The 17,030-nt window shown below is 42.0% G+C and overlaps 1 pseudogene; it reads right to left on the bottom strand.

Annotated features, from left to right (window-relative positions):
• Positions 1-3,805: 3,805 nt before the first annotated feature.
• LOC111956935 (glypican-5-like) overlaps positions 3,806-17,030 on the bottom strand; it is a 198,212-nt pseudogene continuing 184,987 nt past the window's right edge.

Below are 17,030 nucleotides of genomic sequence, written 5' to 3'. Positions count from 1 at the left end.
AGAGAGAGAGAGAGAGAGAGAGAGAGAGAGAGAGAGAGAGAGAGAGAGAGAGAGAATCAGTACATCATTTCCCCCGGTCCGTTCCAGTGTGAATTGAGAGACAGCGCAGCAGAATCCCATTGTTATACCTCTACTCTACTTGTCCTCATGCTACTCAATAACTCAGGAATGTCCAGGCTTTATTCGCCCAGTTACAGCAGGAATGCCTGTCTCTGGAGTGTGTACAGGGCCTTCAGAAATTATTCATACCCACTGACTTATTCCACATTTAGTTGTTACTTGGGTTGTGGCGGTCATGACATGTTGTCAGCCGGTGATTGTCAAGCAAATAACTGTCAGTCTCACGGTAATTGACCGTTAATTAACATAAACACGTTTAGCATCTCCTGGCTTCCACGCATAGCCTACAAGTCACTGATGTGGACATCTCAATAAATCTATTTAATATAGCCTAAACCATCACAATAAATCCATTATTTATTTTAGACAGGTCTAAATAAACATGATGTGAAGAAAATGTAGTCTATTTCATAAGAGCAGAATAGCATACTCTGAGTTGTCCTTATGTTAGGTCCTGATCTGGCTATGCCATATGGCTGTGGGCTACACTAGTTCAATTATCAGACAAGATTTGCTTAGAATTCCGTGGCATTATTTTATATTATTTTATAGTATGAAGAATACAATTGAACACAGCTGAATAAAATGGAAAGGATATTTGCGTTGAGCGATTAACAAAGAAACAGGTACTCTGGATGTCGATTAAGGCAACCCCCTGCACTTCTCTGATTCAGAGGGGTTGGGTTAAATGAGGAAGACACATTTCAGTTGAAGGCATTCAGTTGCATTGGGCTGAATATAATTAATTCCCATCTCCCCCCGCTGCGTGCAGAAACGCCTCTCACTCACATGGCTCTCAGTCACGTGATCGGATCTTTCTCACAGGCTGCAAGTGAAGACAGACATATCGGTGATGCAACTGCACGTGTCCACGCGCATATTGGAAATATTGGAAGAACTGTCCAGATTTACTTTTCGTCAGCCAACAACATGAGTAGACCTAACGAACAGCAAAAGCACTAGCCTATGTCAATCTACTATCCCCCATAGTACAAATGTTGACCTATTCTATTCTGTGCGAGAAATAAATATTCCAAATATAGTCTGGGACAGTTGTGGGAAGCGATAGAGCCCAAATGAATACAACCACTAGTATCAAAAAAAAGGTTTTACGCTAAGAGCCTGACGCAACAGATGAGAAAGTTTAGCTTAAATTGTTGATCAACTATTAGGCTATTTCTTCACATTATAAGCGCAGCAATGTGCACATGGTAGAAGGCTATAAGAGTAAATGTTCCATTAGCGGAAAACACCATTCTCAAAAGTGACCACAATGTGATTATGCATGTAATGCTTTTATTATAAACGGGCATTATTATGGTGAAATTATCTTCCCCAAACGCACTGCTTATATATGCCAGTTAGGCTCTACAGCCCTTGTAAAGAGGATTAATGTGCTTCATTTTAAGAAGTTATTTGGCCACTTCAGTTGTGATACAAACCTTATTAAAAYGTATAGGCCTATGGGATAGACTACATGAGGTGTGCGACTATGATTCGAACAAGTCGCAGAAAAAAGGCATTGTTTCTAATGCTGGGCATCATTCACAATTGATAATATATAATTCACAAGTGATTGGCTAGTATTGTCACCCATCAGACTATTCTTGATTAATCTTGTCTTTGCATATAGTAAATAATATATGTGTGAAATTTGTTTTGATTTAGAATGGACCATTATCCTGCACCTGTATCGAAACAGGGGCAGTTGGGAAAAAAGACATGTCATCTTTGCACTTAAATAGCGAATGGAGGATGCTTTTCCCATGGTTCATTTTCATGCCTGCCAGGTAGGCTATACTCCTGTTTTACAGAGAAGCAATGTGCTTAATAATAGGAAGGTTGAGAAATAAATATAGTAGGTCTAGCCTATAGAAAGCTGATGGGATCCTCCTCTTTTTAATAGAGGCCATCACTCTGTACTCTCACGCAAATGCATAGCCTATAGAAATGTGGCTCAACATGAGCTCATGGGCTCTCATGAAGTATTTGATTTGATTTTAGATTAGAGGGACAATAGAGTGCGGCGTACCAGGCAGTTAGCAAGATTGGTAGGCTGCTAATGACCATCAGCAGCATCAGAGCTTGGAGAAGCCTAATTACCGTGACTAAACGGTCACATGGAATTTGACTGCCATCATGACTCGTGACCGCCGGTGTTACAGCCTGAATTCAAAATGGATTAAAACGATTTTCTTTCTCTCCCATCTACACAAAATACCCCATAATGACAAAGTGAAAGCATTTTTTTGGGATGTAACCAAATGTATTGAAAATGAAATACAGAAATATCTCATTTACATAAGTAATCACACCCGTGAGCAAATGCGTTGTAGAAGCACCTTTGGCAGTCATTACAGCTAGGAGTCCTGCTGGGTAAGTCTCTAAGAGCTTTCCACACCTGGATAGTGAAACATTTGCTCATTATTCTGTCTTGCCATAGATCAGTCTTTCCCAAATTCGGTCTTCAGGACCGCAAGAKGTGCACGTTTTGGTTTTTGCCCTAGCATTACACGGTTGATTCAAATAATCAAAGCTTGATGATTCGTTGGTTATTAGTTGGCTAGCTGTGTAGTGTTAGGGCAAACAACAAAACGTGCACCCCTCGGGGTCCCGATGGAAGGTGTTTGGGAAACACTGCCAAAGACACTGCCACAGACATTTCAACTTTTCATTTTCTATTTTGTGTGTGTGTCTGGAATAAATCTGTAAATTAATTAATAGTTCCTGGGTCAGAGGTCATCCCTGTAAATTAACAGCGCCCCAGAGGCAGGTCCAGTGGCCTTGTGAACTCACCGGCACATCAATATACTGCCACACACACACACACAAACAAAGAGCATGCACATACGCACACACAAGAACACACCCTACATAGCAACCACTCAGCAGGGAAAGAGACCATCGAGGTCAAAGCAGATGTTTACTGAGATAGAGGAGAAGAGTCCTGACCTCCACCCACAACAACACATTCTCTCCTGTGCCACAAATCAAATATCTCCACACCTCTATAATAGTTGACTGGACAGTCCAGCACACTGTATAATAGAGGTGGGTGGGGAGGGTGGAGGGGTGAGGAGTGTAGAGTGGTGAGGAGGGTGAATTAAGGTGGATGAGAGTGGAGGGGTGAGGAGGGTGGAGAAGGGTGGAAGAAGGTGAATGAGTGTGGAAGAGGGTGGAGGGTTGAGGAGGGGAGGGTCGAGGGTCGAGGAGCATGGAAGTGGGTGGAGGGGTGTGGAGGGGTGAGGAGGGTGGACGGGTGAGGAGGGTGGAGGGGTGAGGAGGGGTGSGGGGGTGAGGAGGGTGGAGGGGTGAGGAGAGTGGAGGGGTGAGGAGGAGTCAGTTGGATGATTAGGTAGCCAATGAGAAAATCAAAGTCATCAGGTTTTCTGTCTTCTCAATAATCCCATCGCAATCCTCCCCAGGCCTGCCCAAGGCTCTGTGTGTGTGTGTGTGTGTGTGTGTGTGTGTGTGTGTGTGTGTGTGTGTGTGTGTGTGTGTGTGTGTGTGTGTGTGTGTGTGTGTGTGTGTGTGTGTGTGTGTGTGTGTGTGTGTGTGTGTGTGTGTGTGTGTGTGTGTGTGTGTGTGTGTCAGGGAGACTATAAATCGTATCAGTGAGGGACAGAGGGAAGATTGTTTGAGAACAGTTTGTTTCTTTGCCTTCCACAGGTTGGAGGATTTAGAGTTAAGCTCTGTAGCAGCTGTGGCCATGTGTTGGCACTGACTGAGAGAAAGAGGGAGAGAGAGAAACAGGGCATGAACAGGACATGGTTGGCCAGTGAAGCAGATGGACTATTCTCATTCTCAGATGTTTTCCAAAGATAGGATGCCCAAGCAAGGTGAAATAAACAATAAAACGTTTTGGCAAACAAAGGTTCCTAAGGAATAAAGACATTTCAAATGTCATATTATGGCTATATACAGTGTTGTAACGATGTCCAAATAGTTAAAGTACCAAAGGGAAAATAAATCAACATAAATATGGGTTGTATTTACAATAGTGTTTGTTCTTCACTGGTTGCCCTTTTGTTGTAGTAACAAGTTACAAATAGTGCTGCTGTGATGGTACACTGTGGWATTTCACCCAATAGATATGGGAGTTCAACAAAAKTGTCTCTGTKTAATTGGAGGGAAATATGTGTCTCTAATATGGTCATACATTTGGCAGGTTAGGAAGTGCAGCTCAGTTTCCATCTCATCTCTTGAGAGCCAGGTCTGCCTATGGCGGCCTCTCTCAATAGCAAGGCTATGTTCACTGAGTCTGTACATAGTCAAAGCTTTTCCTAATTTTGGGTCAGTCAGAGTGGATTCTGATCATTAGCGGGTATCGGCCTAATTCTGCTCTGCATGCATTATTTGGTGTTTTACGTTGTACACGGAGGATATTTTTGCAGAATTCGGCATGCAGAGTCTCAATTTGGTGTTTGTCCCATTTTGTGAATTTTTGGTTGGGGAGCGGACCAGACCTCACAACCATAAAGGGCAATGGGATCTGTAACTGATTCAAGTATTTTTAGCCTGTATTTTTTGATGGCACAGAAGGCCTTTCTTTCCTTGTCTCTCAGATCGTACACAGCATTGTGAAAGTTACCTGTGGTGCTGATGTTTAGGCCGAGGTATGTATAGTTTTTTGTGTGGTCTAAGGCAACGGTGTCTARATGGAATTTGTATTTGTGGTCCTGGCAACTGAACCTTTTTTGGAACACCGTTATTTTTGTCATACTGAGATTTACTGTCAGGGCCCAGGTCTAACAGAATCTATGCAGAAGATCTAGGTGCTGCTGTGCACAGAATCACCAGATCATCTCTCTTCCTCTCTGTCCTCCCTCCCTCCCTCCCTCCCCTCCCTCCCTCCCTCCATCTACACTGGTGTTATGAGGGTTATTACAGTGGGTTGTTGACTTGTAAACATAGCTGTAGAGGTCAAGGTGCAGAGTAAATAGTTGGCAGTCGGGCCGTATACGTGAAAACAAAGCTGTAACAGAGACCTCTGACCTCTGTGTGTGTGTGTGTGTGTGTGTGTGTGTGTGTGTGTGTGTGTGTGTGTGTGTGTGTGTGTGTGTGTGTGTGTGTGTGTGTGTGTGTGTGTGTGTGTGTGTGTGTGTGTGTGTGTGTGTGTGTGTGTGTGTGTGTGTGTGTGTGTGTGTGTGTACATGTGCGACTCACAGCCCTGACCGCCCCCGTTCCAGATCCTTGACACCCGTCTTCATCGTCACAGTCTCCGCTGCCATCCTCTGTGTCGCACTACCCAGCTCCCCCCAGGACTCGCTCTGGCCCAGCCCTGGCAGCATGTCCTGAATCTCCTGGTGGACAGACAAAGCATCGTGTTATAGACAGGAAATAAACACTCACAACGGTGTGCCAATGGATGAATTTCTGTGATTATGGAGTACCGAATGCAGGATACAGATAATACCATGCACAGCCTCTCTACCTTTCTCTCACTCGAACCCTTTATCCAAACCATCCCCTATCAGATGCTTATCACACACACACAAACAGACAATCATTGAAACAGGGTCCAACTCAAGTGTTTGCCAAGATAATTATTATTTGTCAGTAGCAGAATCAGACTGGAACCTCAAACAAGTCTCAAAGGTTGTGTCAGTCTTCTACACCCAAAGATACTCTATTCCTCTGTCTATCTTCAAATGGATCCCTCTTAGCCACATCATAAACACATTGGGAGTAAAGCAGTCAGTAGCATCAGCGCGATAGCATATTAGCTCTGGTTCCTGCCGCCCCAACAGCATATCCCTTCACACCCCACCGTGTGACAGCGTCGTGCCAGCGACGCCTTCTGCTCCAGGGGACCCAAGGGTCTTTATGGAGAACACTGTGTGATCTTTAAATCGACTGTGTGTGTGTGTGTGTGTGTGTGTGTGTGTGTGTGTGTGTGTGTGTGTGTGTGTGTGTGTGTGTGTGTGTGTGTGTGTGTGTGTGTGTGTGTGTGTGTGTGTGACGTGTTTTAACTATTCTTGTGGGGACCAGTGTGTGTGTGTGTTGTGTGTGTGTGTGTGTGTGTGTGTGTGTGGCCCTATGGTTCATTTCCCTGTAGCCTCGCTGACACATCAATCACGACCAATGACAACAAGTGCCCGCAAGGTGACGAGGAACGATTGACGTACTGGGGGATGGGGGGTGGTAATAATAGAAAGAAAGACTGAATGTTCTCTAAATGGAGGATAATGAAGAACAGGCTGAGATAATTAGGGATATTCTCTTACTGAAGCCAAGCTTTGTAAAACTTTATTCGAATTCTCTGTAAAACTCTTTTAGAAATCTTTTAATTACTTTTTGGCGGGAGATCAGCTTAAATATTGCAGATAGATTGTAGGTTAAATCAATTTAATTATTTGCATCATTTCCAATCCCCTTTTCCCCCCCTTTTTTTGCTCTATACTTTTTCGCCCAGCCATACCATCCCTACCCTGAACGGACAACAATACTTTTACTGCTACTTACAGCTATTTTCGCTCACATCTACGGTACCTGTAGTTAAATAATTATACATACAGTACCAGTCAAAAGTTTTGACCCACCTACTCATTCAAGGGTTTTTACCTTCATTTTGACTATTTTCTACATTTTAGAATAATAGTGAAGACATGAAATAACACGTATGGAATCACGTAGTAACCAAAAAAGTGTTAAACAAATCAAAATATATGTTATATTTGAGATTATTCAAAGTAGCCACCCTTTGCCCTCATGACAGCTTTGCACACTCTTGGCATTCTCTCAACCAGCTTCATGAGGTAGTCACATGCAATGCACTTCAATTAACAGGTGTGCCTTAATTAAACACATTTTGAGGGGGTATACAGAAGATAGCCATATTTGGTAAAAGACCAAGTCCATATTATGGCAAGAACAGCTCAAATAAGCAAAGAGAAAAGACAGTCCATCATTACTTAATGAGATGAAGGTCAGTCAATCCGGGAAAATTTCAAGAATTTTGAAAGTTTCTTCAAGCGCAGTCGCAAAAACTATGATGAAACTAGCTCTCATGAGGACCGCCACAGGAAAGGAAGACACAGAGTTGCCTCTGCTGCAGAGAATAAGTTCATTAGAGTTAATTGCACCTCAGATTGCAGCCCAAATAAATGCTTCACAGAGTTCAAGTGACAGACACATCTCAACATCAACTGTTCAGAGGAGACTGTGTGATTCAGGCCTTCATGGTCGAATTGCACTACATAGGGAATAGGGTGCCATTTGGCACACATCCTTCACCACTTTCCTTTCTCTCTTACCATCTTCTTTCACCTTCACACCACTGCAAAAGAAGCCTCTCCTGTACTGAGTTGCAACATGAAAGGCTAGCCACGGTGATTAGAGAGACTGCCCATCCAATCTGCATTTTGATTGGCTCTTCCCTTCTTCCCTCTCAGCATGGGGTGGTCTAATTGGATGCCCCGCTGGCCATTCCAAGAATGTTATTTTAGTTCTGTTCAAGGTCTTTTTTGTTTCATCAGAACATGTCTGAGATAAGGATCTCCTGACACAACGTCACAACTTCAAAATAGACTTTGGAGTAGAAAGGTAACGTGAACAATGTAGAGTTTGTATGTGTSCTAGAGTATGCTGATTTATAAAACCCTCTTAGGCCTCACTCMCCCCTATCTGAGATATCTACTGCAGCCCTCATCCTCCACATACAACACCCGTTCTGCCAGTCTCATTCTGTTAAAGGTCCCCAAAGCACACACATCCCTGGGTCGCTCCTCTTTTCAGTTCGCTGCAGCTATCGACTGGAACGAGCTGCAACTAACACTCAAACTGGACAGTTTTATCTCAATCTCTTCATTCAAAGACTCAATCATGGACTCTCGTACTGTCGTACTCGTAAAGTTATCAAAAATCAGCTCACTGCTACATACAAGCACAACATTCAAAGAGGTGTTTGAGGCTGAGTTTGGGGAAAGAGGCATCCCTGCTGCTGTCAACACAAGATGGAACTCAACACTGAGTGAAGTGAAGGCAGTTGTCCAATGTGACCATCGAAAGCTCAGTCATGTTCTAGAAAWGGCACAAGGAGTTGTTCACAGTACGGAAGTGGAATAAGTTGAAGGAGTTGGTGGACATCCTGAAGCCATTTGGAGAAGCAACAGATTAGACACAGAGGGAGAAGATAGTCACAATCAGTTCTGTTGTTGCCTCGGTCCTGTCCCTGAATCACCACCTGGTGCAGCGGAAGCCTCAAGTCCATTTCCTGAGCGGCCTTTTCAGAAGTCTCCAGGCATCCCTGAACAAAAGATTTTTGGGAATTTTCATCAATGTGAAAATGGCCAGGACACAAGATGAAATCACGGCCCCCTTTTCAGATCCGGTCTACCTCAAAGCAGCTGCCTTGGATCCGGCTTTTTCTCTGATGTGGTGGAGCACCATGTGCTGGTCAAGGAGGAGGTCAAGGAGGAGTTGGCACAAAGAGTGAAAGGTAAATATTATTGAGTTTAATGTAACATTTTCTCATAATTTAATCCAATTGACTGCAACAATAATACTTTTTCAGTTTAACCCACTGCATCATTGATACTCTAATACCGGCCTTTTTGTTTCTGCTATGCTTTTACATGTTCTGCCAGAACTGATTCTGCAAGATGCTACAGGGACTGAGCAAGCTGTACCTCTTGTTGATGAGGAAGAGCGAGAGGACCATAGTCTTGGACAAGAAGAAGGGCTGTTTGCAGCATACTGTAAGAGGCAGAAGAAAGCTGATGGGACCACTCCAGCACTACAGCTAAGTCACTACCTAGACATATGCGATGGACAGAATGCCCTCTGTTCTGGGCCATGAACATGAAGCATCTTCCTTCACTGTCCCGAGTGGCCATCAGGGTCTTGGCAGTGCCTGCCTCCAGTGCTCCGGTGGAGCGTTTCTTCAGCCTTGGTGGCATCATACTGCGGCCTCATCGTGCACAAATGACTGACAGACTTTTATTGAATTTGGTCTTTTGCAAATACAATGCATCATAGGGCCCTGAGATAGGAGAAAAAAWTTTAACTGTCTATGCATTACACATACGTAGTCTCCATGTTCAGGTTTTATCTCCCATATTTGGGATCTGTATTGTTTTCTCAGACATTCAGGCCAGTGTTCAAATTGTAGGCCTACTTGAAGTTCAGTATCAGTTGTTTTGATGTACCTTATAATAAATTATTGTAACTTTATGGCAGGATTGTTTTAGGTGTGTAGAGTATATCTGGAGAGAGAGAGAGAGATAAAGAGAGAGGTCATGCAGAAGAACGGCTCCTGACTTGTTTTAACTTTTTTGTTGTTAAGAGCGGGATTGACACGATTAAATTAGCAAAAAATGTATAGGTAATCAATTTGTACAACTGAAGATCGACACAGGAGCAAAAGATTAACAGAGAGTGAGTTAAAAGACAATCTTAATCGTGCTAGCTAGCCAAATTCAAATATGTCAGCTAGCTTACCGTCTAGCTCTAACTGTTTACTGGTGGTAACCATAGCAACATGGCCACTGAGGCAGCGCTAGCAGTGACAGCAGCATCAGAGACTGAGAGACCCCCCCCCTTTGTTTTGAATATATGGCTGCAGGGGCAGTATTGAGTAGCTTGGATGAAAGGTGCCCATTTCAAACGGCCTGCTCCTTAATCATAGTTCCTAATATTTGCATATTATTATTAGCATTGGATAGAAAACACTCCAAAGTTTCTAAAACTGTTTGAATTATGTCTGTGAGATTAACAGAACTCATATTGGCAGGCAAAATCCTGAGTTGAAATCAAAACAGGAAGTCAGAAATCTGAGCTTGTCTGTATTCACCAGAGTCCCTTAAGAAATCCAATTGTGTTATGACTGATGTTGCACTGCCTAGGGGTTCCACTAGATGTCAGCAATCAATAGAAATTCCAATGAAACTTCTATGGTGTTGTGGGAGAGAATGAGAGCAGAATCAGTCAGGTGTCCATCAAGCAGCCATGCCCTGATCATGTCTTTTCTTCATGCAAGGCACTGACTTTCCATTGCTCACGCAGACAAGAAGGAATACTCCGGTTGGAACTTTATTGAAGCTATATGTTAAAAACATCCTAATGATTGATTCAGTACTTAGTTTGAAATGTTTCTTCGACCGGTAATATCACATTTTGACGTTTTTGTCCGATATAACGCTGACCAGAATTAGCGTTTGGATATGTAAACCAGACGCTCTAACAAAAGAAGGTATTTGGACATAAATAACGGATTTTTTCGAAAAAACAAACATTTATTGTGGACCTGGGATTCCTGCTGTGCTTTCTGATCTAGATCAACAAAGGTAATGAAATATTTATCATGTATTTTATTGTTTATAGTGACGCTATCTTTGCAGCTGTGGTATGGTACTTTGAGCGCCATCTCAGATTATAGCGTGCAATTATTTTTCCGTAAAGTTTTTTTGAAATCTGACATAGCGGTTGCATTAAGGAGAGGTATATCTATAATTCAATGTGTATAACTTGTATTATCATCTATATTTATGATGAGTATTCATGTTGTAACGATGGGCTATGCAAAGTCACTTGATGTTTTTGCATTTAGTGAATCTTGTAGCCTCAATGTAATCTCATATTTTTGATATAAATATGAATTTAATCAAACAAAACATGCATGTATTGTGTAACATGAAGTCCTATGAGTGTCATCTGATGAAAATAATCGAAGGTTAGTGATTCATTTGATCTCTATTCTGGTTTTTGTGAAGCTATATTTAGCTGGGAAAAATGGCTGTGATTATTTTTGGTTTTGTGGTGACCTAACATAATCGTTTGTAGTGCTTTCGCTGAAAAGCCTATTTGAAATCGGACACTTTGGTGGGATTAACAACAAGATTACCTTTAAAATGATATAAGACACATGTATGTTTGAGGAATTTTAATTATGAGATTTCTGGTTTTTGAATTTTGGGCGCACTGCACTTGGACTGGCTGTTGTCATATGGTCCCGATATCGGGACTGCAGCCATAAGAAGTTAAAAGACCAATCTTAACCGTGCTAGCTAGCCAAATTCATATTATATCAGCTAGCTTCCGTCTAGCTCTAACTGTTTACTGGTGGTAACCATAGCAACATGGCCACTGAGGTAGCGCTAGCAGCGACTGAGAGACTCCCCCCCCCCCCCTGTTTGAATATCCAGCAGAAATCAAATCAGAGAAGGGAAGAATCAATTTTAAACACAGAATTCTGAGGAGAACCCAGAAACTTTGTTTGCCGACTGCTCACAAAACAGGACTGTTACAAACCTGTTATTTTACACAGACCACACTACTGCCTGGCATACGCTGGAACCAGGCATTTCAGCTGTACCACAAAAAAAGGCACTGCTAGGGAAGGCAAATCCACATTATTGAGGACAGCGATAAGGACCAGAAAAACAGTTTCTGACGGTAAACATGTACCAGAACGGCACTGTCATGGTCCAGGGCAGTGAGGCTGTACTCAGCTCTGTTGTGCAGGACTTCCCCACCCTAACGAAGACAGCGAAAGAAAAAAAAAAGGACAGCACCCCGACCTCTCCCCTCACCTCAGGCACCCCAACAGCAGGACCATCCTCCCCCCTGCCTGCCTGCCTACAACCACCAGAGCCAAGACCACACTACCATCAGCTATTGAGAGACAGGCTGCGTGATAGAGGTATGGGTTACTGAGCTGAAGGAGCAGCCCCCAAGCTACACCACCACCAGCCCAGACACAGAGTCTACAGGACCAGATCAACCAGTGCAGGACCCAGCTGAAGAACTCTGTCCAGGAGCTGAAGAGAGCCTTACCACAGCTCTTGAGGGTAAAGGCCACCATGAGGAGAGAGCTGGTGCAGGTAAAGAGGAGAGATGGAAAAAGAGTTGTCTGTCACCAAGAGAGTGCTACAGCACAGAGAACAGACTGTAGACACTCCCAGAGAGAAGCTGCAACCCCTCACCACCCCCACTGATCCACCTTACCCACAACCCCCCCCCCCAAAACAGACAACACCTTACCCACATCTGTGGGGACACAAAATGCGCGCACAGGAACACTACCTGATCTAACGAGCACACGAGGGGACAGCTTTATTACAGGCCATACTGTTTATAACTGTCTTAATCTCCCCCATAGAAACAACAGTGACAGCACCGTCAACAAAACGGAAGGGATCTGTTGCAGCTCTGTAGAAGCCTGGGTCTGTACTTTGTCAATGGTAGGTTACGGGGGGACTCTTTGGGGAGATTCACTACTGCTCACCTCTCGGCCACAGTACAGTAGACTATATGATCACAGACATTGACCCCTTCTCTCTCAGCTCATTCACTGTCAAGCCACTAACACCTCTGATCACAGCCAAATTACGTTGTTCCTCAAAAGAACAGACATGGAAACAACCACACATTCACAGCCCAGTAAGTCGGTACAACATCAGACATTCATACAGATGGGCCCAAACCAGCACGAAATAATACGGAGAGCACCACAGATCTCCTCAGAGGAAGCTTCAATAGATTTATTTTTCTTTCCCCTAATTGTCATCTGACCCTTGTTGTTGGAACCAAAATATCCAAACACTCTTAGATAACTTTCTGGATACCACATTCACTCACAGTAAAGAAGGCATCAATCTAACAGTACAAAACATCAACTATATATTCAGCAAACGGCAAAAGAAGCACAATTGAAATTGATAAAAAACAAACAAAAAGATCACAGATGACAACTGGTTTGATGCAGATTGTAAAATTATAAGGAAAAAACTTAGAACACTATCCAACCAAAAGCACAGAGACCCAAAAAAGGTGCATTACGCCTTCATTACTGTGAGACTTTAAAACTCTATAAACGTACACTCAGAACCAAAAAAGCACAGTACAACAGTAAGCAGCTGACACTAATTGAGGAGTCCATAAACACAAACAACTTCTGGCAAAATTGGAAAAAACTAAAAAAATCTAAACAGAGGAATAAGCGATACAAAATGGTGACATATGGACAACCCATTTTAAAAACACTCACAACCCGCAAATTGACACAAACGCAGAACAACGCCAATTCACGAGAAGTTGAATGGATTAGAAAAACTATGAAGGACAATCAAAATCCATTGGACTCCAATACTGACCAGGAGCTCTATAAGAAACTTCAGGCCTCAAATATAAAAAAGCATGCGGACCTGATGGCATCCTAAATGAGATGCTCAAACTCACTAGTGCAAAATTCATTGGCTATATTAAAACTGTTTAATTTGATCCTGAGTGTAGGTATTTCCCTGACATCTGGAATCAAGGACTCATAACCCAATCTTTAAAAACGGAGACACATTTGACCCTAACAATTACAGAGCATTTGTGTGAACAGTAACCTGGGGAAGGTTCTGTAGTATTATAAATGTAAGAGTTCGAAATTTCCTTAATAAGCAAATGTCTTGAGTAAAAGCCAAATTGGATTTATACCAAAACATCGCACAACTGATCATGTTTACACCCTACACACCCTGATAGATAAACATGTCACCAAAATAATACCAAAATATACGCTTGCTTTATCGACTTCCAAAAAGCATTTGATTCTATTTGGCATACAGGACTGTTCTACAAAGTTATTGAAAGTGTGTAGAGGGTAAAACATATTACATAATTAAATCAATGTATACTGGCAATACGTGCAGCATTAAAATAACATCATTCTTTAACCAGGGGCGGGCCTTCGTCAGGGTTGTAATCTGAGCCCTGCACTCTTCAATATTTACATCAACGAATTGGCCACTATTCTAGAAAAATCCTCAGCCCTGGTGTTAGTCTCCACAATTCAGAGGTTAAATGCCTACTCTTCGCAGATGACCTATGCCTGCTGTCACCCACAGCACATGGCCTACAGCAGAGCCTGGACCTGCTAGAGCAGTACTGGCAGACCTGGGCCCTGGCAGTAAACCCCAAAAATACTAAAATAATGATTTTCCAGAGAAGATCCAGATCTCAGGGATTAGACCAAAGTTCTCAATTGGTACAAAATATATAGAGTACTGCCACACTACAATTACTTAGGTTTAAAAAAAGCTCAACTGGACACCTTAATGAGGCAGTGAATGAACAGAGAGAAAGCACGCAGGGCATTCTACGCCATTAAAAACAAATTCAATTGAAATACCTATTAAAATTTGGCTAAAACTAATGAATATGTCATTGAACCAATTGCACTTTATGGCAGCAGGTGTGGGGTCCACTTGCAAAACAAGTTTCATCAAATGGGACAAACACCCCATTGAAACCCTGCATGCAGAGTTCTGTAAGATTACCTACATGTCCAGAGGAAACTACAAACAATGCATGCAGGGCAGAATTAGGCCAATATCCACTAATAACAAAACTCAAAAAAAGAGCAATTAAGTTTTGGAAACATTAAAATACAGTGCCCCCTCTCATATCACTACCAAGCCCTGCAATGCCAAAAGCTGAGCAAAGAAAAGAGTCCCCTCATCCAGCTGGTCCTGGGAGAGGTCGACCGATTAATCGGAATGGCCGATTAATCGGGGCCGATTTCAAGTTTCATAGCAACGGAATCAGTATTTTTGGGCGTCGAAATTTACACCTTTATTTAATCTTTATTTAACTAGGCAAGTCAGTTAAGAACACGTTCTTATTTCAATGACGGCCAGGAATGTTCTGCCTCGTTTAGGGGCAAACGACAGATTTTTAACCTTGTCAGCTCGGGGGATCCAATCTTGCATTGATTACATTGCACTCCACGAGGAGCCTGCCTGTTAGCGAATGCAGTAAGCTAAGGTAAGTTGCTGCTAGCATTAAACTATCTTATAAAAACAATCAATCAATGACTGTCATTGCTCCAATGTGTACTTAACCATAAACATCAATGCCTTTCTTAAAATCAATACACAAGTATATAACCTGCATATTTAGCTAAAAGAAATCCAGGTTAGCAGGCCCAATATTAACCAGGTGAAATTGTGTCATTTCTCTTGCGTTCATTGCACGCAGAGTCAGGGTATATGCAACAGTTTGGGCCGCCTGGCTCTTTGCGAACTAATTTGCCAGAATTTTACGTAATTATGACAACATTGAAGGTTGTGCAATGTAACAGGAATATTTAGACTCATGGATGCCACCCGTTAGATAAAATACGGAACGGAATAAACGTTTTGTTTTCGAGGTGGTMGTTTCCGGATTAGTCAAAGGTATATGGTTTAGAGAGAAATAGTCGRCGCGTTATAATTCCTGTAATAACTTGCGGCTGAACTTGAAAGGGGTTCCTTYGTTATTTTACCGTTCATGTCTTCCATAGAGAATGTCTTGATCTACTTCAAATAAGGTCTGTGTTTCGTGCAGGCTTAAACCGCCTCGACGTTTTGATACCCSTGTAAATCTCACTAGGATAAGGTAACGTTTGTCAACATATTTTCATAAATCCACTCTACAATTTTTTTTATCTTCGCTTATATTTAGCCAATATTTTTCAGAGTTACCTTGTCCTATGGATATCTACACAGTTATAAAATTAGATTCATTTATTTTAAGTGAATCTAAAAATATCCTATGGAATAAATGAAGGAACCGCTTTTCAGATTTTGCTAGGTGTCATGGGAATTATGACTCGCACTTTGGTTGTCAATTCTTACCATGCCCATTATTAAAATAGGATTTCCTGCATATAGAAATTAAAGTTTTTGTTTTCAACATTCATCACAGGTAACTTAAACTCTATTTTTATTCAAACAGTTGAGAGTATTTGTCTCCTAAGCAGACTCTTCAGTATCATTGTCACTTCAGAGCTGTGTGCGTGTGTGTATTTATGTATTATATTAAGTTAAAATAAAAGTGTTCATTATTCATTCAGTATTGTTGCAATTGTCATTATTACAAAAATGTGTGTGTGTGTGTGTATGATATATATATATATTTTTTTTWAATTATTTTTTATAAATCGGCCGATTAATCGGTATCGGCTTTTTTTGTCCTCCAATAATCGGTATCGGTATCGGCATTGAAAAATCATAATCGGTCGAACTCTAGTCCTGGGGCTGAGTTCACAAACCTGTTCTACTAACACACTGAAGCCTCAGGACCAGAACATCCAATCAATCAGGATCAACCAAATTACAACACAGTCAAAACAAAACTATATTGCTTATTGGGAAACACAAGCGTAAATTTAATATACTATTACTCTTGGTAAATATGAAATGGTATTAGATCTGGTGAAGAGCACATTATGACTTGTTTCGGACTCGAAACTCAAAGTTTAGGACTTGAGACTCGACTTGACACTTGGCGGTCTTGACTTGKGACTTGAACTGGGACTTGAGTGCTAAGGCTTGAGACTTACTTGTGACTTGTAAAACAATGACTTGGTCCCACCTCTGCTGTTTTGTGCTGCTACCATGTTGTGTTGCTACCATGTTGTTGTTATGTTGTGTTGCTACCATGCTGTGTTGTCATGTGTTGCTGCCGTGCTATGTTGTTGTCTCAGGTCTCTCTTTATGTAGTGTTGTGTTGTCTCTCTTGTTGTGATGTGTGTTTTGTCATATATTTTTATTTAATTTATTTAMATTTTTTATCCCTGCCCCCAACCCAGCAGGGGGCCTTTTGTCATTTGGTAGGCCGTCATTGTAAATAAGATTTTTTTCTTAACTGACTTGCCTTGTTAAATAAAGGTTAAATAAAATAAATAAATAAAAAGTATGTACTGCACACACACACACACACACACACACACACACACACACACTTGTGTGAGCTGAGAGCATCAGTCCATAGACGCAGGTGACCTTGGTAGCAGTTGGACCAGTCACACAGATGAAGGTTTGAGTGGACAGTGGAGTGACACAAAGTGTTAGAGACACTCGTCCTTGACACAATGACACTAGGGATCTGTCGGTCACTCAACACCTTTGACACTGGAGGTGACATCTTGGTCGATTGTG

Source organism: Salvelinus sp. IW2-2015, linkage group LG32 (genome assembly GCF_002910315.2).
Source record: "Salvelinus sp. IW2-2015 linkage group LG32, ASM291031v2, whole genome shotgun sequence".
Taxonomy (NCBI): domain Eukaryota; kingdom Metazoa; phylum Chordata; class Actinopteri; order Salmoniformes; family Salmonidae; genus Salvelinus; species Salvelinus sp. IW2-2015.
Note: the sequence above shows the minus strand (reverse complement) of the source record. Positions and strands in the feature narration are given on the sequence as shown.